At 49.4% G+C, this 22,155-nt stretch overlaps 1 protein-coding gene and 1 long non-coding RNA gene across 2 annotated transcripts in view; one reads left to right on the top strand and one right to left on the bottom strand.

The window, feature by feature from the left end:
* LOC102975848 (rho guanine nucleotide exchange factor 10) overlaps positions 1–10,753 on the bottom strand; it is a 52,425-nt gene extending 41,672 nt beyond the window's left edge. Inside the window, exon 1 of the mRNA XM_028481357.2 lies at positions 10,682–10,753. The gene's annotated coding sequence lies outside the window, so the exon portion shown is untranslated. The remainder of the gene's footprint in view (positions 1–10,681) is intronic.
* A 3,623-nt stretch (positions 10,754–14,376) lies between these two features.
* Positions 14,377–22,129, top strand: LOC114484633 (uncharacterized). The gene is made up of 7 exons (XR_003677768.2): positions 14,377–14,814; positions 15,259–15,397; positions 16,014–16,266; positions 16,563–16,719; positions 18,523–18,618; positions 20,995–21,182; positions 21,732–22,129. It is a non-coding gene; the product is annotated as an uncharacterized lncRNA (long non-coding RNA).
* Positions 22,130–22,155: the final 26 nt, after the last annotated feature.

Here is a 22,155-nt window from a genome sequence, read left to right as displayed (position 1 = left end):
CCCACAGATGTTCACCTGCTCACCATCTTTTCCAAATGGTCCCCTGTCCAGGGGATCAACCCCTCAGAACTCCTGGCGGGGTGCTCACCTGGATGGAGGCTGGGAATCGTGACCCCCCCCGCCCCAGGCAGCGCACCCCCTGCCATCCACACCCACACTGCCTCAGCCCTGCTGCCCTGCCTGCAAATCTTTATGAACCAACTCCCTCCTGCATACTCCCGACCCAAACTCTCACCCTGCAAACAGCTCCCAGGTCATCTGTGTGTGTGTGTGTGTGGTGTGTGTGTGTGTCTCTGTCTCTCTGTGTCTCTCTCTCTGTATCTCTGTGTGTGCCTCTCTGTATCTGTGTGTGTCTCTGTCTCTCCGTGTCTTCTCTCTGTATCTCTGTGTCTCTCTGTATCTCTGTGTGTGTCTCTGTGTCTCTGTCTCTGTATCTCTGTGTGTGTCTCTCTGTGTGTTTCTCTGTATCTCTCTGTGTCTGTTTCTGTATCTCTGTGTCTCTCTGTGTCTCTCTCTCTGTATCTCTGTGTGTCTCTCTGTGTGTGTCTCTGTCTCTGTATCTCTGTGTGTGTCTCTCTCTGTGTCTCTGTCTCTCTCTGCAATCAGTCTCTCTGTGTGTGTCTCTCTCTGTATCTCTGTGTCTCTCTCTGTGTCTCTGTCTCTGTATCTCTGTGTGTGTCTCTCTGTGTCTCTCTCTGTATCTCTGTATTTCTCTGTGTCTCTCTGTATCTCTCTGTGTCTGTATCTCTGTGTGTCTCTCTGTAGCTCTGTGTCTCTGTCTCTGTATCTCTGTGTGTGTCTCTCTGTGTGTTTCTCTGTATCTCTCTGTGTCTGTTTCTGTATCTCTGTGTCTCTCTGTGTCTCTCTCTCTGTATCTCTGTGTGTCTCTCTGTGTGTGTCTCTGTCTCTGTATCTCTGTGTGTGTCTCTCTGTGTGTTTCTCTGTATCTCTCTGTGTCTGTTTCTGTGTCTCTGTGTCTCTCTGTGTCTCTCTCTCTGTGTCTCTGTCTCTCTCTGTGTCTCTCTCTCTGTATCTCTGTGTGTGTCTCTCTGTGTGCCCCCCCCCCCGCCCGGGGAGTCCATGTGGCTCGGGAGGGGGATACAGCCCTGGAGCCGCCCCAGACACTGTCCCTGCAAACACCACAGGCCGCCACACACGGGCCCAAAAGAATGAACACGTGGAAGCTTGGCTGATGCCCAGGCCATAACTGCACTTTTATGGGGTGAAAACATGCATTTAATTATTTATTAGGGCCTCCTAAAAAGGAACAAAACCCAGAACTGTGCCTGACACGGGGTCTGCTTTCAGAAGAACACTTGTGGGGGGCAGGGGTGGACAAGGGGGAGGGGGAGGCGGGGGGGGGGTGTTGCTCCTGCCCCTCCTGCCCCCACTCTCCCTTACCTTCTCTGCCCCTCACTCTTCCATCCCTTAAACACCTGGACCACAGGCCTGGCCTGGCCCAGACCGGACTGGACTGGCCTGGACCGGACTGGCCTGGACCGGACTGGCCTGCACTGCTGCTGTTCTGTGCCAGGTCCCTCCAGAATCCAGCAGGCCCTGCCCCCAGCCGCAGGTCCGCATCAGCCGGGATGCATGCACCCGAGCCAGACTCAAGCATCAGGAAGACAGCTGCCCTGTTGCCCCCCAAGGACCAAGGCACCCAGAGACTCACAGCACAAACGCTTCCCGCCCCACGGACTCCTGAAACCTGCCTGCATCCGAGGCCCCCAACATGGCTGTCCACGGCCCCACAATCCAGCCTGAGAGCCTTCTCTCAAAACCTCAAAACCACCTAGACAGAAGCACAGTCGCTTCATTTCAGAACTTACCAAGGACGAAGTTAATTCTATCTTTAATTGGCAGTGTCTTTGAGAAATGTTTGCGTCAAAGGGGGTATTATATTCATAAAACAAAACAGGACAAAGTTCTCTTGCGAGGGGGTCATCACCGGACTGGCCTCTGCGTCTCCGTGTGTGACATTCTGTGCCCTCTCAGTCGGCTGGTGGGCAGCTCTTCCTCCGATTAATTCTTGGGCTGCAGCCTGTCCTCTGTCCAGGCCTCCCTGTCACCTCCCCCGCCACACACGCCCCTCCAAGGACAGGCACAGAGCACCCCAGCCGCTGGCAGTTCAGGACTTGACCAAGGACGCAGAGCAAACAGGCACCAAATCACCCCAAGGAATCAGGGGAGGAGGGCGGCAAAGGGGGGAGACGGCAGGAAACGCCCCACCCCTCCTATGACCCACACGCACAGCAATTTCTTGCATGATGTAAATCCCAACTTTCAAAAACCATCCTTACAGACAAGGACATCCAGCCTCAGGAATGGAAGGAACTTGGGAAAACCCTGGGGCTGACGTCCATCCCCCTGCCTTCCTTGCAGGGGCACCTGGGTCGAGGTCAAGGGTGACGGACTGTGAGGGCCCTGGCCGAGGGGCTCACATTCCAGCAGGAGTTCCCGTTATTTACAGGAAACACAGTGAAATTCTTCCACAGAGAAGGAAATGTGCTGTGCGAATGTGTAATTACATCAGTCGGATGCAGACGAAGCCACTGTCCCCGCAAAGCTCCCTGGAGCCCTTCATCACGCGTCCAGGGGCAGCAGCTCAGCCCAGGTGTGGGGCGGCCTGGCTCCACCTGGTCCCACCCTACAGACGCCGTCCCCTGGGATGCTGGCACTGCCCACACACCCAGCACTGGCTCGGGCCACACTGTGGACCACTGGCGGGCGGGAAGGAGGGCTGTGTCCAGGCAGCATCTGCAATCACATCTGCCCTGCTGCAGGGGGGCTGAGACTCCCCTAGGACGGGAGGAAGGAGGGCAGAGCCGGAGTGCAGCCTCAGGGTGGGGAGCGGAGAGAGCTTTCCTGAGGAAGGCTGAGGGGAGAGCAGCACAGTGGGCAGGCAGAGGAGGCTGGCCTGAGGTGGGGACCTGTCCAGGGCAGAGCCTTGTCCTCAACTCGGAAGGCGCCACGGAAGGTGTCTGATCAGGGACTGATGTGGCCAGAGTTGCCTTTTAAAAAGGTCACACTGGCATCAGGTGGACAGGGCATCGGGGAGGAGGGTCAGGTGGATGGAGGCCATCCCCCAGGAGGCTGTGGGGCGAGAGGCCAGGCTCATGACCACGATGATGATGGGAACGAGGAGGGGGAGGCAAAGGAGACGGCACAGAAAGTGCAACTATGGCAGCCAAGCTACAGGGACGGGCGCCTTCTGTGAATTTTCCTGCTTTCTTCTGATGGTTGATTAGCAGTTTCACAGCATCGTGGTCAGAAAAGATGCTTGATATGATTTCAGTCTTCTTAAATGTATCAGGATTTGTTTTGTCGGCTACCATAATCTATCCTGGAGAATGTTCCATGTGTGCTTGACAAAAATGTCCATTCTGCTGCTTTTGGATGGAATGTTCTGTACATATCTCATAAAATTCACTAAAGTTGCAGAACACAAAGATGTCACAAGAATAGAAAGTTATAAGCCAATATCCCTGATAAACACAGATTCAAGAATCTTCAACAAAATACTGGCAAACCAAATTCAACATTATGTGAAAAGGATTTATTCCAGGAATGCAAGGATGATTCAACATCTGCAAACCCACCAATGTGATACACCATATTTTTTAAAAAAATGAAGGACAGGGGCTTCCCTGGTGGCGCAATGGTTAAGAACCTGCCTGCCAATACAGGCAACATGGGTTCGAGCCCTGGTCCGCGAGGATCCCACATGCCGTGGGGCAATGAAGCCCATGTACCACAACTACTGAGCCCGCGCTCTAGAGCCCGCGAACCACAACTACTGAAGGCCACGTGCCTAGAGCCCATGCTCTGCAACGGGAGAGGCCACCGCAATGAGAAGCCCGCGCACCGCAACAAAGAGTAGCCCCCACTCACTGCAACTAGAGAAAGCCCGAGTACAGCAACAAAGACCCAACGCAGCCAAAAATAAAATAAATTCTAAAAATATATAAAATAAAAAATAAATTTAAAAAGGATAAAAATCATGTTATAATCTCAATAGATGCAGAAAAAGCATTTGACAAAATTCAACACCCATTCAAAACAAAAATTCTCAACAAAGTGGGTACAGAGGGAATGTGCCTCAACATAATAAAGGCCATTTATGACAAGCCCACATCTAACATCATACTCAAGAATGGAAAGCAGAAAAATTTTTCTCTAAGATCAGGAACAAGCCTAGGACGCCCACTCTCACGACTTTTATTCAAAATAGTATTGGAAGTCCTAGACAGAGCAATTAGGCAAGAAAAAGAAATAAAAGGCATCCAAATCAAAAGGAAAAAGTAAAACTGTCACTATTTGCTGACGACATTATATATAGAAAACCCTAAAGATTACACCAAAAAAATTGTTAGAATAAACAAGTTCAGTAAAGTTGCAAGATACAAAATCAATATACAAAAATTGTCGCATTTCTATATGCTAATAATGAACTGTCAGAAAGAGAAATTAAGAAAACAATCACATTTACAATTGCATCAAAAAGAAAAAATCTAGGAAAAAATTTAACCAAGGAGGCGAAAGACCTATACACTGAAAACTATAAGACACTGATGAAAGAAACTGAAGAAAACACACATAAATAGAAAGATATTCTGTGCTCATGGACTGGATGAATTACTATCATTAAAATGTCTATACACTACTCAAAGCAATATACAGATTCAATGTAATCTTTATCAAAATTCCAATGGTTTTTTTTTTTCACAAAAATAGAACAAACAATCCTTAAATTTGTATGGAAACACACAAATAGCCAAGAGAAAGAAGGACAAAGCTGGAGGCATCACATTTCTTGACTTGAAGCTGCATTGCAAAGCTACTGTAATCAAAACAGAATGGTATTGGGGAAAAAAAAGACACATAGATCAATGGAAAAGAACTGAGAGCCCAGAAATAAACCCATGTGTATATGTTCAATTAATCTGCAAGAAGGAGGCAAGAACAGTCAAAGAGGAAAGGACAATCTCTTTGATGATTAGTGCAGGGAAAACTGGACAGCTATATGCAAAAGAATGAAACTGGGTCACTACCATACACCATACACAAAAATTAACTCAAACTGGATTAAAGACTTGAATGTACAGCCTGAAACCATACATCTCCTAAAAGAAAACACAGGTGATAAAGTCCTTGACATCAGTCTTAGTGATGAAGTTTTGGATTTGACAACCAAAAGCAAAGGTAACAAAAGCAAAAATAAACAAGCGAGACCACATCAAACTAAAAAGTTTCTGCACAGCAAAGGAAACCATGAACAAAGTGAAAAGACGACCTACAGAATGGGAGAAAATATCTGCAAATTATCTATCTAATATGGGGTTAATGTCCAAAATACATAAAGAACTCACACAACACAATAGCCGAAAAACCACCAACCTGATTTTTAAAAACCCGGGCAGAAGAACTGAATAGACGTTTTTCCAAAGAAGAAATTCAAATGAAAAGATGCTCAACATCACTAATCATCAGGGAAATGCAAATCAAAACTACAATGAGATATCACCTCACACCTCTAAGAATGGCCATCAACAGACAGACAAGAAATAACAAGTGTTGGTGAGGATGTGGAGAAAAGGGAGCCCTTGTGCACTGTTGGTGGGAATGTAAATTGGTGCAGCCGCTATGGAGAAAAGTATGGAGGTTCCTCAAAAATATAAAAAATTGAGCTACCATATGACCCAGCAATCCCATCTCTGGGTGTTTATTCAAAGGAAATAAAAACAGGATATCACAAAGATATCCCCCACCATCTAATCCACCAGCAAATGCTGTCAGCTCCACTTCAGAGCACATCCCCAATGAGGTGAGCCGTCTCTCCCCCCCGTCCAGGGCCACCATCCGTCTCTTGCCCGAGTTTCTGTAAAAGCCTCATAACTGGCCTCCCTTGCCCCACTCCTGCTCCTCTGTAACCTCCTCGAGGCTGCACCCAGAAGGCCCTGTGAAAGCACAGTTGGCGTTCGCACCCCTTTCTGTCGCTGTTTCCTCCCCAAGGTTGAGCCCTGCCTCAGCCTCCATCACTCAGCACAGCAGTCACCAGCCTTCCTGCTTCTCCCAACACACTCCTGCTGCAGGGCCCTTGCACGGGCTGCTCCTTCCGCCCGCAATGCTCTTGTGTGGACATGAGCGCAGCTGTCACTCTCCATCAGGTCCTCACTCGAACATCACCTTCCCGGTGAGGCCTTACCTGCCACCTTTGTGAGTAGCAGGCCCCTCCCCCCAGCACTCCCAGGCCTGTCTCCTGCTTTGTTTCTATCATCATCTAAAGTACTATCTACTTTCCTGTCTATGGTGTCTCCCGGGCACAGGACACCAGCCCCATGAGAACAGGACCTGGTCCACCTGCTTACTGCCTAGTCTTGGCACTGAGGGCACTTGGTAGTCAGCACCCAGTAGGTGCTCACTAAATATCCATCAAATTAATAAATCCCTTCCAGATTTGCTGCATCATGTGACCCCCTGCACCTCTTCCCATCTGTAAAAAGGTTGTTCCTTTTTTTTAAAGTTTAAGTACAAGAACTTGAATTTTAAAACGCATGAAAACAAAATGACATTGAATGTATTTCATCAGGGGAGAGATGGAGGCCTAAGGCGATGGCCTAACATTAGATCCCCTGCTGGAAGCTCCGGATAGACGGCAGGTGCGCCCAGGGAACGGGGCCACGGAGCACGCCCCGGCGCCAGCAGGGAATGAGCCGTGGGCACAGCACCCTGGTGTGAACCCTCCTCACCTTCCCCGGGGTCCTCACCCTCCTCCCACGAAGGGGGAGAAGCCGGCGGCTCTTCCGGGGCGAGCAGGAGATGAGGCAGGGCCCCGATGCCCTCCTGTCGGCCCAGACTGGCTGCAGCAGCCACACACCCTGCAAACCATCTCTCCCCCCTGCAACTACCTGGGATTCGTTTCCCAAATACTTCTGTCGTCTGGCAAATGCGGCACCTTTCATTCCTTCCTATTAAATCACCAGGAGCAGCACGTGTCTAAACCCTCTCGCAGAACAGAGGCCGGCAGCAGGCCCAGCGGGCTCCCTCCAGACGCCGGCTCTGGACCTGAGACGGGGACTCTGTCGTCCGCAGACCCTGGACCCCAACAGCCTGAGTCTGATTTTAGTTCCAACTGAAAAGCGATCTAGGGCACGCCAGCCGAGACAAGAACTCTGGGACGGAGGCCCATGCCTGGCACCGCTCTGGGAGAAGGGCCCCGCTGGCTGAGTCCCTGGTCACGCAGGTGACGTCCAGCCCAAGCTTCTCTGATGGACGTAAATCGGTGCCGCCCACGTGGCCGCTTCCCAGCGACCTGCAGAGTCAAGTGCTTGAGAACAAAGCATGAGTCAACGTCTTATCACTTTTGCAGCAAGAGGGCCGGCCGGCCGGGTCCAGGGGCCAAGTCCACATCCTTGGGAGGGAGCAGGCGGCCAGCCCCACGACGAGCTCCAGCCCGGAGAAGGCGCCGCTACCCGGCCAGGCTCAGACCTGCACACACAGGGAGGGAAAAGACACGCCAGATTCCTGCCGTCAGAGCTCAGCGCTCCTCACCCAGAAGCAGGCTCTGGCTCCCAAAATGGGATCACGGTTAAATCTGGACTTCCTGGGCAGTATCTACAGTGGCCCACACCGCATCCCATCCCCACCACTAGGCAGATGCCTACACTTTCGAGCAGCCCTTGCAAGCCGCTGCTGAAGCAAGGCAGAGCCTGGCCCGAGGGCAGAGCAGCCAAGCGACTCCCCTGCATCCTTCCGGGGTCTAAGGCCTTCCAACCTCAGTGGAGATGGGCACTGAGCACGGCCTCAGCACAGACGCTACCCCTTCTGAGCAATGCTCTCCGTTCCTTCAAGTCAGAAACCAGCTAAAGTCAACCCCCATCTTCCCTTCAGAGAAATAAGACGAATAACAGAATAAAACACTAAGAAAAAGAGCGAAACCTCAGCCCAGGAAGCAAAGCCCTGCCCTCAGGACCCTGACACACCTCGCGTGTGAAAAGGTCCTCTGCTACACGTAGCTATCAGTGTACAGAGTATTTGGGCATCCTCACCTATTCCTTTTGTTTTCTTCCTAAATGCCCAGTTCAGGGTCACAGGTGACTCACTGAGTCAAGACCTTGGAGTCTCAGACAGGCCACCAGGTCACCAGCCCCCCCCGCCCCCGCCCCGTGGAAGGCTAGCTCAGCCATCCGTGTGGGAGTGCAAAGCATCACCCTCACCCACCCATGACCTTTCTTCACAGCTCCCATTCCCAAGGGCACTGCAAGGTTGGAGAAGCTTTTGGCGCTGCATTTTACTTCAAAAAGTAATTTCTAGTATCAGAACGTAGCTCATGGAAGAGAAACACTTTAAACCTAAAAAAAATCTTTTGAACATTCTTTAATGAAACCATAAAACATCAACAACCCAGAGAAAGCACCTTCTACTAGCAGGTACGTATTACTTTCATGATATAAAGAAGAACAGGAAATGAAAGAATAACACCAGTGCCATGACTGCTCATTTTTATAATCAAAGTTTTGAAACCGTGCACACAAAAACAAAGAAGCAGCAAAAACAAACTTTGATGTCTGGATCTTTGAAAAGCCTGAGTTGGGAAGGAGAGACAACGAGGGGGGGTATGGTGGGTAGGGGCTGGTGGCAGATAAGAGGGTCCTTTGCCAGCTCTCCTGTGCCTCACTGCTCACAGCCATCACCCCAGAGCTGGCCCTGCCCCCCACCCGCAGACCTGCAGCCCCTCTGTACTGCAAAGCTCCCAGAACTTCCCGCCTCGTTTTCTCAAATTACACTTCCAGAAGGCTTAACCGAGAGAGCAGTAATCCTACCCCATAAATGTTTAACATCTACGTTCCCCTTCTATCTTGTTTCACTCCACGTATGTTTCTACCTGTGCAAACTATGAATGATGTACGAAGTATGCATGAATATGCTCTGAATATCCCAAGATGTGAATTTTTCATTGCAGCTTTTCTATCATGCCTTGTGCGATAAGAACACTGTATTTTTCAACAGGGGTCTATATTATTGATATTACAGAGTAATACAGACAAACTCACAGCATTTTTATTTTGCTCTAACTTATGCAGAACATCCTTATTTTAAAACGCATTTCCACACACTTGCGTTCCAGCAATTTCCAAAGTGAGTAAACAAATTCTGTGGGGACCTGACTCCCCAGGGTGGGGTGAGCAGTTCCAGAACTCAGCCCAGGGTCCAAATGCCACCAGAACCCCTCGATCTCCAAGAATTCCCAAAGAGTCAAGAAGTTCTTCTAACCCCACCAGAAAAACTGCAGAGAAAACACGGCACGTCAAAATATCAAAATGACAAATTTGGTAAAATGAGAAAGTCAAGTTCGACTTTTAAAAGATAAAAAGCTATTTTGAATAACTTTGGATTTTACCTCATCCCTAAATGTCTATAACTGCTTTGATAGAATCTGGCCTGTAAGGAGAGACTAATCTATTATGAAATACCACTTTCTATGAGTGACTGTTCTTATGGACATGAAATCAGGAAACCATAAAGAGTCACTGAGTCACCTAACTGCACACGTGGCCACTAAATCACATCCCAGGGCCAATCAAGTAAACACTGTGCGAGCTTAAGGGGTAAATTATATTTTAAAATTACACAGAGTATATCTCATCTTTCCATGATTATAAAAGTTATTTCCTAGAAAACAGATGTCCAAAATATATTTTTTAAGCAATAAATGAACAGTGAAAACGTTATCCCTCCCAATGTTCTACCTGGAGGGATATTCAGTAACTCTTGCACAAAATCCAGAACATTGATGCCTACTTTATTTTTACTTTGTGGTTCAACCAAAGAAGAGCTAAAAATCCATTGCATTTTGAGTTAATGAGAATTTTTACCTCTAGTAATTGAAAAGAATATTACATTGCACCAAGTACGTCTGCTGCTTTCTCAGAATGTTCACGTCCTATTAAAAGCTGAAACATTTACGCAGATTTTTACGTTCAAACCGAGGGTCTCCCAGAGGGGAGGTGTGGCCAGGTGGGGATGGGCAAGGCACCTGCCGACCACTGGCAGCACACCTGCTTCAGTCTCCCCAGCAATGGTAGATGGGGGGAGGGGGAGGAAACACGTACGGTTTTTTAAAGTACAATAGTAATTATTTTCACCCTAAAGTGGGCCAAGGACTTTTTCCTCTATCGGAAAATATACATGACTGCTCCCCACCTAAACACCCCAACTCCTCCTCCAACGTCACTGGGGCCCCCGGCCTGGGGTCCCTCTTGCACCCTCCTGACAGCCGGTGGGGTCTCGACCCGGCTCCCGTTACCGCCGGGACTCGCGGTAAATGGGGGCTGTCCCGGGCCTCAGCTCCGCCACCTGCACGGTCCGTGCCCGGGGGCAGGGTGCACCCCGAGTGGCCCTCGCACAGTCACCCAAAACCTGGGGCGGGCGGGCAGCCCGGACTTCAAGGAGCGGTGGGATCTGGCCAGTTCGGGGGAGTTAGGCAGAAGTGCAACTTTCAAAGGAAAAAAAGGAAACTCCGAATCCCCGCGATAGGTGGGCTCGCTGGAGGCGCCGTTCAAGGACACCCGCCCGCCTCCCAGCCGCTCTCACCCCGCAAGACCCCCACCCGCCATCCGCCATCCGCCCCCCGCCCGTGCTCAACTCACAGGACCCCCGCCCATCCCCGGCCCGCACTCACCCCGCAGGCGGGACAGGACTCTGGCCCGCCGTCCCTCCGAGGACCCCTCTCCCCTCCTCTCGTCCGCGGCCCCGGGATGCGCCCCGGCCCCGCCCACAGGGAGGCTGGCCCACCCGCAGGCCGTGATTGGCTGGATTGGGAGGTTCCGGGCGCCCACTGGCTGCCGCGCCTGCCCGTTCCTCGGCGGCGCTCCGCCCCCGCGCCCGCGCATTCCTGCAGAGCCACGTGGCCACCCACACCCCCTCCTTCGGCTCAAAGCCCAGCCTGGCTGCGCCCATGTCGGCTGGGGGCGCCCGGCAGGACCCCTAGACCCGTGTCTTTTTCCCACGGAGCCCTCGGGCTGCTCACTCGTGGGCAGGGGGGGGCCCGGCAGGGCACCCCCGGACCCCCAGACCCCCATCTCTTCCCCGGGGAGCCCTCGGGCTGCGCGCGCGTGGGCAGAATCCGCCGAGCAGATCACACCCCTAGATCTCCCCACCCCCCTCGCTGTCCCCAGAGCACCCACCCCTTCCCTTCGCTCGCTGGCCCTGCCAGCAGGGGCGTTCCTGGCTCCTCAGAAGGTCAGCTGCCCCGAGGCCCGCCAAGTGTTTGGAGTTTGGAAATGCAATGATTTCACACATTGCCTAGACAATTTTTAAAGCTTGCCTTTTACTGGAAAGCGCTAATTTTCACCTTTACCTTGACGGTGAACATGGGTTCCAGAATTGCGTATCTTGTAAGAGCCAAAAAGCAATGCTGTAAGAGGGAGAGCTTGACCCTGCGTTTTCACCCTTGGAATGGACAGCGCTTATTGGGCCTAAAAAGCATCCTTATACTGCGAGCCCATTTGAGGTTAAAAATCCACGCATATGCTTGGTTCCTCACAGAAGCACCTAAGATAAACAAGAATTCCCTTCTGTGCTGTTGGAATTGTTTGCCAGGAGCATTTCTTTGTTTTATAATTTAAAAAAGGAAGCATATTATCGCTCTAATTTCTGCTATAGGACAAAACTCGAGACAAAGCATCTTTAACAAGAATACAAACCAAAATGACAGCTGAAGAATGTTGCCTGTTACCTGGTCAACAAGGTAAACAGATGAGTCATGCCCTAAGCTCCTCTCCCATCTCCTGCCCAAATTTCTCAATCATAGAAGTAATTTAAAGTCAGAACGTTAGAACTGCCAGACACCTTAAAGATCTAGGGTACCACTCACTAGGTTTATAGAAGGAAGACAATGTAGCTAAATGTCAGAAAGCTAATTTGAACATTGAGTGCCCTTAAAGCCCCCATGCTCCGTAAAATTTCTTGCTCTGTAAAATTTCTTTCCCTGCAAATTGTGACTCATATAAATCAGAGCTATCATATAAAGACTACAATGGTTGAGAAAAAAAATCATCGTAGGTAAGGGAATGTTTTAGCAATGTTTATCATTAGCATTCTCTAATTTTATGGAAAAAGACTGAGCTGTTTTTAAATACTATTTCAGACCTATCTTAGAGTACCCTGGGAAGATACTAGAGCCTGAATCAATTGAAAAAGGTACTTCCTCTCAGTGTCTTTAATATCAGAAACATTATTTGGGGTCTCTTTTCCTAGGGCTCTTTGAGTAGCTTATTCAAAGTTCTTCTACCCAATTTTCTTAGTAGCCATGGTGGACAGAGGTAGAAAGACCAAGCGAATTAGTTCTAGTTCACCACACAGCAAGAAAATCCTGATACATGTTGTGTTTCTGATCTAGTGGAGCAGAGATAAGAGGGAAATTATACTGTATATGGATGAAACAGGGATTGGGAGTCGATTTGGGGATCCTATTTTGGTTTCTAACACTAACAAAATCCTGTGTGACTTACACAGGTCTCTGAGCTTCCATCTCACCATCTAGAAAATTTGACTAATTATATCTACATCATAGATAAGATGTTTAAAAGGGAGAACTATAGAAAGAACGCAGTATGATGTCTGGGAAGAGTGGATGCTCAGTAAGCCATAATATAATTTGGATCTAACTTTCTTTTTTCAGGAGCAAGAAAACATATTGAATCACTATTTCTAATAGATGGCTCACAAGTTCATTTTAAGAAACTTAAGGACCTTCAGGAGGCTGCTATTGTCATCATTTTTCACTCAGAAATCATGTTATTTTGGACCATGGGGACAATACAGTAGCAGCATCATAACTAGAAGCACAGAGTGCAGCTTCCCCATTTCCACAATGGCTGTGTTGACCCCCTGAGCTCAGGGCCACCAGGAAGGGCAATGATGAAGTGGGTGGGGCATGGTGCTGGGGCAGAAAGAACTCTGATTCAAGCCTCCAGTCCTGCCTAGTTTATTCTATTGTTCTTCAGATATATCACCATTTCCTGTAAGCCCTGATGTGGAAAAGGATCAGAATTTCCATTGCAATTTCCTCTTTGACCAGTGGGATATTCTATACATATATGGAGAGAGGGAGAGGGGGAGAGAGAGAGAGAGAAAGAGACTGAACATGAGGAAGTGGCTCACACAAGTATGGAGGCTTACAAGCCCCAGGCTGTGCCATCTGACTCAGGAAAGCCGGTGAACCAAGGGAGCCGATGGTGTGAATCCCAGTCGGAGGACAGGAGAAGATGACGTGAGATGACGCAGCTCATCAATGGGGCAGAAAAATGGGGACTCCCTCCTTCCTCCGTCTTTTGTTTTTTTCAAGCCCACAGCTGATTGGACGATCCCCACGTACATGGGGTGGGGGCCGTTTACTGAGTCCACGGGCTCAAACGCTAATCTTCTCTGGAAGCACCTGGAAAAAATGTTCAATCTGGGTAACCCATGGCCGTCAGTTGCCCCATAATATTAACCATCACAACTACACATTGTTGATGGGAGTGTAAAATGGTACAATCATTTGGAACATTTGTTTTGCAGTTTCTCGTAGGACAAGCACAGCAACCCCCCTCTTAGGTATTCCTTCAAGGTACAGGAAAACATAAGCCCGTGAAAAGACCATTAAAAGAATTTTTTTATGCGTTAACAGTTCAAACTGTTCAAAACAGTGCACATAGTTCAAAACTGGGAAAAGTCAAATTGCATCAAAGGGTGGCTGTAGCCACGAAGTGTGGTCTGGCCCCACAGGAGAGCACTGCGTGTAACAGTATCAGAAAGGACAGTAACAGAAAGGAATAAACTGCACTCAGTGGCTGAGATGAACCTCAAACACACTGCGTTGCATGCAAAGAGCACAGACCTGGAGCACACCCTCTGCCCAGAGCCGCGTGTCCGGCTCTACAGAAACGACCACCGGGGTGGGTGTGCGGGTGCCTTCGCTCAGCCCCAAACCAGCGGGCTGGGCCGGAGGCGGCTGGAGAGTGGGAGGGGCTCCCAGCCCCCGTGCCCTGATCCGGGCCTCTCCCTCGCTCGCTCTCGCTCGCCCTTCCGGGCCTGCCGGCAGCATCTCCAGTCCGCCCCGCCCCTAACCGCGTCCCCTCCGAGGGCCAGCAGCCCAAAGGAACACGAGGGGGCGGGGGAGGGAAAGCAAAGCCAAGAATTGGCGACGAGGCGGAGGAACCCGGCAAGCTCAGTGAGGCGGGTCCCGCGGCTGCTCTTTCTGGCGTCACGGGAATCTGGAGGGCGAGAAGGAAGCATTGTTCCAGGCGGAGACAGGGCTGTTCTGTTCCCAGAGCCCTTGCCGCGAGGCCCGAGCTGCTTTCTCGCTTTGCTCAGTGTCCAGCGGGGGAGGCGAAGGGCCCCGAGAAGGGCAGGCATTGCCCACCAGCCGCAGACGTGGGTCGGGAGCTGGGTGCAAGGCCTCCATCCCAGGGCTTCAGGTTCACATGCAGGCTCCCCTGAGGCCGGCAGGTGACACCTGGACTTGTGTGGGCTGGAGCGCTGTGTCTCTTCCCTCCCTCCATCCCCCCCTCCCCTCCTCTCCTCTGGCAGGACGGTTCAAAGTTTGGGGAGCTGGAGCTGGAAAGGAATGTCCAAGAAGGGACAGAGAAGGAGGACGGGTGTTCTAGAAGCTTCTTTCCTGCTCGGAGAGCCCTGGTCCTGCCCAGAATAAGCTCTGATTCTCAGCAGGGTGAGCACAGGGGCCGTCGGTGCCGAGGAGACACGCAGTCAGGCAGGTGCCATGATTCGAGGAGCCCAGAGGAACGCCCCGCACCCCACTCCTGTGTGGAGGTACATCTGTTTTCCTGACCTGGTGGCCTGAGCTTCTCCGCTGGTGAGAAGTAGGGCATCTGCAGCCCCTGCAGTCCTGTAAGAGGCCAGCACACCTCAGGGTTGGGCAGTCTGCCACCTTGACCTTATTATCATCCAGGACTGCTAGGAAGAGCAGGGGGAGGGGGAGGGGGAGGGGAGGACGCGCCTGGGCTCTGGGAATTCTGGTGCCGAGGGGTCCGGGCAGCGGAGGAGGGGAAGGAGGCTGCAGTGCACAGAGGGGCTCAGACCGACCCCACCCGCAGCCCCTGCTTCTAGCTCTGCCCCCTGTTTCTGGAGCTGCGGCACCCAGGACGGACCTCGAGGATGTTTCCTTCGCTGGGGTTCGTTCCCATCCCCACAGGGATGATCCAGCCTTGACCGTCCCACGGGGCTGACCCCCCGACCTCCGCTTCTCCCTCTCAGCAGGACGCTGACCCCCATTGTATCTAGAACTGCTGAGGCAGAGGGTGACCCCCCTGTGCCCACTCGCAGCCACACCAGAAGGACGGGAACGCCTTTCTCGGGGACTGCCCAAGGCCACCTCGGCTGCGCTGTAGTTCAGGTGCAGACCTCTGCTCTGTCTCTGCTTCCGGCCACCCCACAAATGCCCACCCCAACTTCCAGGCCTTCATCACGGTGCCTGCGGGTGGGCCCCACCTGTTTCTGGGACCCTTCCCGTGAACTCTGAACGAGGGTCTGTGTCTGCAGAACCCGACCTGAGGGGCTCACCGCTTCAATTCCCAGCTCCCCTGCCGGCTGCGCCCCCTCCCTCCTGGCTGTTGTGACACAGCTGTGACCCAGCGGACAGATGCGTCCCGACACAGAGCTCCGCAATCCCCTGGGGCTTCCTGGGTGATGGGAGCATGTCTGTTCTAGTGAGGCAGCTCCTGGATGGCTCAGAAATACTGAGCCAGGATGAGAGGCTTGGAACTTCCAGCCCCACCCCCATCCTCGGGGAGGGGAGAGGGCTGGAGATTGAGTTAAGGATGGATCGTGCCTACGTGATGAAGCCTCCATACAAATTCACAAACTATGGGGTTCGGAGAGCTTCCAGGTGGATGGACACATCCCCAACTCCCCGGGACGGAAGCTCCTGCCCCCAGGACCCTCCCAGACCTCGCCCTCTGTGCCCCTTATCTGGCTGTTTGTCCGTATCCTGTAATCTTATCCTTCAGTAGGTAATACACCAGTGAACGTAAGCAGTGTTTGCCTGAGTTCTGTGAGCAAATCACTGAACCCAAGAAAGGGCTTGTGGGGACCCAAGTCAGAAGCGTGAGAGACCTGGGCTGGTGTGTGGAGCTGGGCATCGTGGCACCAAGCCCTCAACTGCGGGATGCGATGCTAACTCCGTGTGGATGGTAGCACACCCAGCCGGTGTCGGAGGATTGGTTGCCGTGCGGAAAAACCCACACGCTTGGTGTCAGAAGTGTTGTGAGTAGAAGTTCTTTCTCTTGCCATCACTCTGCTGAAACATCTGGCTGAGGACCCGGTTGCTCCCCGGCTGCTGCCCCCGGGCGGCGAGCGGGCGGCTCTGTCTCTGTGCCGAGCTCTGCACCCTGAGGCCTGGCTGCTCACAGCTGCCTTCTCCCTTCGCTGACACGGTGCCTTCCTGGTTAAGGTGTTTTCAGACCTGCCCGTTTCTCTGCCTACGCTCTCTCCCGCCCTACAGTCAGCTTTCAAGATCAGAGGCTAGGCTGTGTCATGTGTCTCTGTTTTCCCTTTTTAAGTTTCATCCTCCTGACGGCCAGTCTCTGCACAGCAGCCAGAGGATGCACAAAGCAGATCGGATGCAGTCACGCCGAATCTCAGAGACCTAGGATGGTTCCCTCCCGACCTCCAGCAGAATCAAGTCCCAACCTCTGCTTTACAGAAACGTAAGCTCAGGTGAGCAGACAGATGCAAAAGCAGGTGGAAGGTGGCTTGTGCCTCTGCCTTGCTCTTTACCTGCAGGCCGCAGAGATCAAGGGCAGCTTGGAGTGTATAACTGCAGCTGACCCTTGAACGGGTTTGAACTACAAGGGTCTGCTTATATGCGAATTTTTTTTTCAATAAGCATAGTACCTGTATTTTCATTTTACAGATTTTTAAATTGACTAAGTTTGGGGAAAGTGTGTGTTTGGTTAGAGATCACAATATGTGGAATCAAAAGAAGTAGGTGTTGAGTCCTGATCGCATCCAGACTGTTGCAGCTTCCTGCCCTTGGCTGAGTCATGGACCATTTTCTTTGTTTTTGAGGCAGAGATAGCAGTACCCATGTTTTCGATGGCTCAGTGCTCCCACCCCCCCATTGTTCAAGGCTCAGCTGCATTGGTTTCTGCCTTTCCCACTAGACCGTGTTAGCAGATCACACTACGGTTTAATTCTTGTAGTTATTTGAAAGATTAACTAATGAGGCAGCTCCTGGAATGGTAAAGTGTCAGAATTCTGACAACACCAAGTGTCGGCAAGGCTGTGGGACGACTGGAATTCTTGTATGTTGGTGATGGGGGCACAGATAGGACATTGTATTGGGAACACCGCCTGCAGTCTCATAAATTAAGTGTGTAAGTGCCATCTGACCCAGCAATTCCACTAGGTATTTATCCCAAATACATAAAAAGACTTGTACAAGGAGTGTTCTTGGCAGCTTTATTCAAAACAGCCCCTATGGAGACACCCCGTCGATAAACAGGTGACTAGATAAACAAATCCCGTTACATCCCTACAACGGAATGCTACTCGGTAATTAAAAAAGAACAATGTCGATAAATCTGCAAAGGTTAACTGAGTGAAAGAAGTCAGACACGTAGGACTGTCTATTCCCATGTACATGAAGTTCTGCAATAGGCAAAATAATCTACAGTGAAGTCTAGGGCAAGAGGGGGGATGGCTTGGGAGGAGCCCCCCCAGGGCACTTGGGGTGATGGAGATGTTGGCTGGGGTGCCGGTGACATAGGTGTATACGTTTTTCTAAACTCATCTCACTGTATATTTAAAATGGGTCCATTGACTTTATAGTATGTAAATTGTACCTCAAGGGAGTTCTTTTATTTTTTTAATAAATTTATTTATTTTATTTATTTCTTTTTGGCTGCGTTGGGTCTTCGTTGCTGTGCGCGGGCTTTCTCTAGTTGCGGCGAGCGGGGGCTCCTCTTTGTTGCGGTGTGCGGGCTTCTCATTGTGGTGGCTTTGCTGGTTGCGGAGCACGGGCTCTAGGCGCGTGGGCTTCAGTAGTTGTGGCTCGCGGGCTCAATAGCTGTGGCTCGCAAGCTCAGTAGTTGTGGCTCGTGGGCTCTAGAACGCAGGCTCAGTAGTTGTGGCGCACGGGCTTACTTGCTCCGTGGCATGTGGGATCTTCCTGGACCAGGGCTCGAACCCATGTCCCCTGCATTGGCAGGTGGATTCTCAACCACTGCACCACCAGGGAAGCCCCGAGTTCATTTTTTTTAGGTGAATCAGATATCAAGGTAAAGAAGAGGCAGAATTTGAAGTGAGTTTTTTCTTTTTTTTTTAAAGAGACTATTCTTTTTAAGATTTTTTTTTTGATGTGGACCATTTTTAAAGTCTTTATTGAATTTGTTACAATATTTTTTTTAAAGAGACTATTCTTTTTAAGATTTTTTTTTTTGATGTGGACCATTTTTAAAGTCTTTATTGAATTTGTTACAATATTGCTTCTGTTTTATGTTTTGGTTTTTTGGCTGCAAGGCATGTGGGATCTTAGCTCCCTGACCAGGGATCGAACTGGTACCCCTGCATTGGAAGGCGAAGTCTTAACCACTGGACTGCCAGGGAATCCCTGAAGTGAGTTTTAATGTGATAAAGAAACACTGTGAATGTTAGAGTTCATCATCCCTGCAGCCTCCTTTCAGACTATCATGGCTCTCCCTCCTTCCTCTCCAATTAAACTTACTTCTTTGGGGGCAGCAACATTTGATATAAAATTTAAATAATTTCATGTTCAATTCTATTATTTTTCTCTTTGGTTTACTTATGTGGATAGAAACACTGTGTTTTATATTATAGTTCCAAATGCATGGTATTGTAGCTTTGTTAGGTTTTGTGTGCTTGCCTGGGTATAAAGCAACAATCAGAGCAATACTGTCACAGATGTTAACTTCAACTAATGATCAGGATAAGTTCTGTGTCACAGGCCACCTTCAGCTTAGGGACACTCGGTCTACCAGACACTCCCCCATAAGGTGCCAATTTTACTGGCAAGCCCTTAGTACCAATAGATTCAGTTTTCTTACTACATCCCAAATCAGAGATTTTAATTAGCTTTTATCACTTTTTACCTTTTTTGATTTTCACCTAATTATCCCCAAATTTAAATCTGACTGAATTATTTAACAAGCAGACAACAAAGAAGCTATTCTCAGAAACAAAGAGCCCCACCCTTTCTGGTTCTAGGCCCCTGCTGGGTGAGATCCAGCCAAGAGTTGAAAGCATTTGTGGAAAAGCTATGACTCAGTGTATGCTCACAGTATTGTTGTTTTCCTATTTCCTTCCCAAATGAAACTTAGACAAGACCACCATGTTGCCGAAGATGAAAAAAATCAACAAACTAATTTGAGGGGGAAAATGATACCATTTTCTAAAATCTCCTAAGCATTTCCTTTTCTGAAAACAGACATGGGAATCTTAATTGAAAATGATAAGGTAGTTAAACATTACTCATAAGAAGCAACACCCTGCGGTAATAAAATGTGCATTTGGCTGAAAATAGAAAGGTGTATGTCTTCACCTTAGCCATGCTTCAACTAGTTGGATGACTGGATAAAGTGTTCAATTTCTCAGCCCTGTGAGTTGGGATGGATGATCTCACACTTCCCCCCAGTAATACAATGGGGATAGCCTCTTTTTCTGATAAGGGGTTAATACCCAAAATATATATAAAGGACTCATACAACTCAGTAGCCAAAAAAACCAAACAATCTAATTAAAAATGGGCAGAAGACCTGAATAGACATTTTTCAAAAGAAGACAACAGGCATATGAAAAGATGTTCAACGTCACTAATCATCAGGCAAATACAAATCAAAACCACAATGAGACATCACCTCACACCAGTTAGAATGGCTATTATCAAAACGACAAGAAATAAGTGTTGGTGAGGATGTGGAGAAAAGGGATCCCTTGTGCACTGTTGGTGGGAAAGTAAATTTGTGCAGCCACTATGGAAAATAGTATGGAGATTCCTAAAGAAATTAAAAATAGAACTACCATATGGTCCAGTAATCCCACTTCTGGGTATTTATCCAAAGGAAACAGAACTGCTATCTGGAAAAGATATCTGCACCCCCATGTTCACCACAGCATTATTTACAATAGCCAAGATATAGAAACAACCCAAGTGTCCATCAACATATCACTGGATGAAGAAGGTGTAGTGTGTGTGTGTGTGTGTGTGTATACACATGTATACATATATATGTATATACAGAGATTGTATTGACAGTTGCCAGAGATGAGGGTGGGGAATGGGCGAAATGGGTGAAGAGGGTCAAAAGCTACCAACTTCCAGTTATAAGTTCCGGGGATGTAATGTACAGCATGGTGACTAAAGTTAACAATGTTGTATATTTGAAAGTTTCTAGGAGAGTAGATCTTAAACGATCACAAGAAAAACATTTTGTAACCATGTAAGGGTATGGATGTTAACTAGAATTACTGTGATGATTATTTCACAATATATGCATATATCAATCAAATCATTATGTTGTACACTTGAAACTAATACAATGCTATATGTCAAATATATCTTTTTTAAAAAATTGGAAAAAAAACAATAAAAGTCAAGCCTGAACTTCCTTGTAAATGTAATGAAGCCTTTCATGACACAGGGGAAGAAAAAGAGTGGTGGTGGCTGTGCTCTTATCCCTTGTATCACTATTTATTACTTGTACTACTATTTATTGCTTGTATCACTATTTATTACTTGTATCACTATTTATTACTTATACTACTATTTATTGCTTGCATCAATATTTATTGCTTGTATCACTATTTATTACTTGTATCACTATTTATTGCTTGTATCACTACTTACTACTTGTATCACTATTGCTTGTATCACTTTTTATTACTTATACTACTATTTATGGTTTGTATCACTATTTATTGCTTGTACTGCTGTTACTTACACCCAGCTGATGCTGAGGGATTCTGTTTTGCCAGGCACTGCAGGAAAGCAGGGCAGATTCCTACTTCATCTCTGCTGAAACTGGCCCCCAGCCTGCTCCCTTGTCCCTCCAGGAAGCCCCAGTTCAAGAAGGTGGTCCAGCCCTTCTCCCTAAACCCTCACTGATAGATCCTGCCCCCTAAACGAGGGTCATCACTGCCCTTCTCCTACTGGTCCGCAAAGTGTAAGTACAGGGCTTGGTGAGCGGAGCTCTTGGATTTCAGCTGCCACAAGTCCCTCGTGCAGTCAACAACCTGCACGTCCATACAGGCCACACCTGTGCCCTCAGAGCTCCCATCTAACTCGGGGCTTAAGACTTGTCTCCGTTGTAGCCCCCGTCGCCTAGCGGTTTCTTCTTTCTCTGAACCCCTATAGGTCAGGTTGTTTGCTTATGTGATGCTCTAAAACGCATTTTAAACTTGGGTTGTATGATTTTTAAGGCCACTCCCGTTCCTGAGGTTCCGATCCTTGGGAGGGCTTGGCTGTCAGTTTAAAATATGAGAGTAAGTCGAGATATTTTCTTTCCTATATTAAGTCATTAAACACTCGTCAAAGGCATTTACCCGGGTTTCAGGAGGAGGAAGCGGGCATGAGACACGCTGTGTCCCCACCCAGACCCTGTTATTAGTCGGGTCAGGTTTCAACCTCAGACACTGACCGTGAGCAATTGAACATCTCCTGGCGGCTCTATTGCTGTGAGCAATCTCATTTTAAAATCTCTTTATTTGTCAAGGATCACAGCCACGTCCCTCGTTTGAGGCTCAAACTGAAACCGTGGATAATGAGTCAATCCATTGCACCTGCCCTCACTAATCAAGATCATTTTAAGACTTCATGTCCTCCAAGCGGCAGGGAGCCTAAACAGTAAGCTGTTTGCCCGAGCTGTTTTCCAGCAGCTTGGAAGCTCAGCTGCCTCGAGCTTAGGCTGGGCCGGTTGAGACTGGATAAGAGCACTGACCCGCAACTGGGCCTGCCCAAGCACCGGAGACCTGGTGACCTTGGGGAGGCCTGGCGCCTAGTTACGCCTGCGCAGAAGGACCATTACGCACCTTTTCCTCATCCCTTTCCCTGCGCCCTCCCCGCCCTGCCCACGCACCCCACGTGCCTCAAGCCCACCCCTAGCCTCAGCCCGCCCCCGACGTCCCCCACGCCCCGCC

The sequence above is a fragment of the Physeter macrocephalus genome, chromosome 20, assembly GCF_002837175.3.
Source record: "Physeter macrocephalus isolate SW-GA chromosome 20, ASM283717v5, whole genome shotgun sequence".
Lineage (NCBI taxonomy): Eukaryota > Metazoa > Chordata > Mammalia > Artiodactyla > Physeteridae > Physeter > Physeter macrocephalus.
The sequence above is the reverse complement of the archived record's forward strand: the minus strand, read 5'-3'. Positions and strand labels throughout refer to the sequence as shown.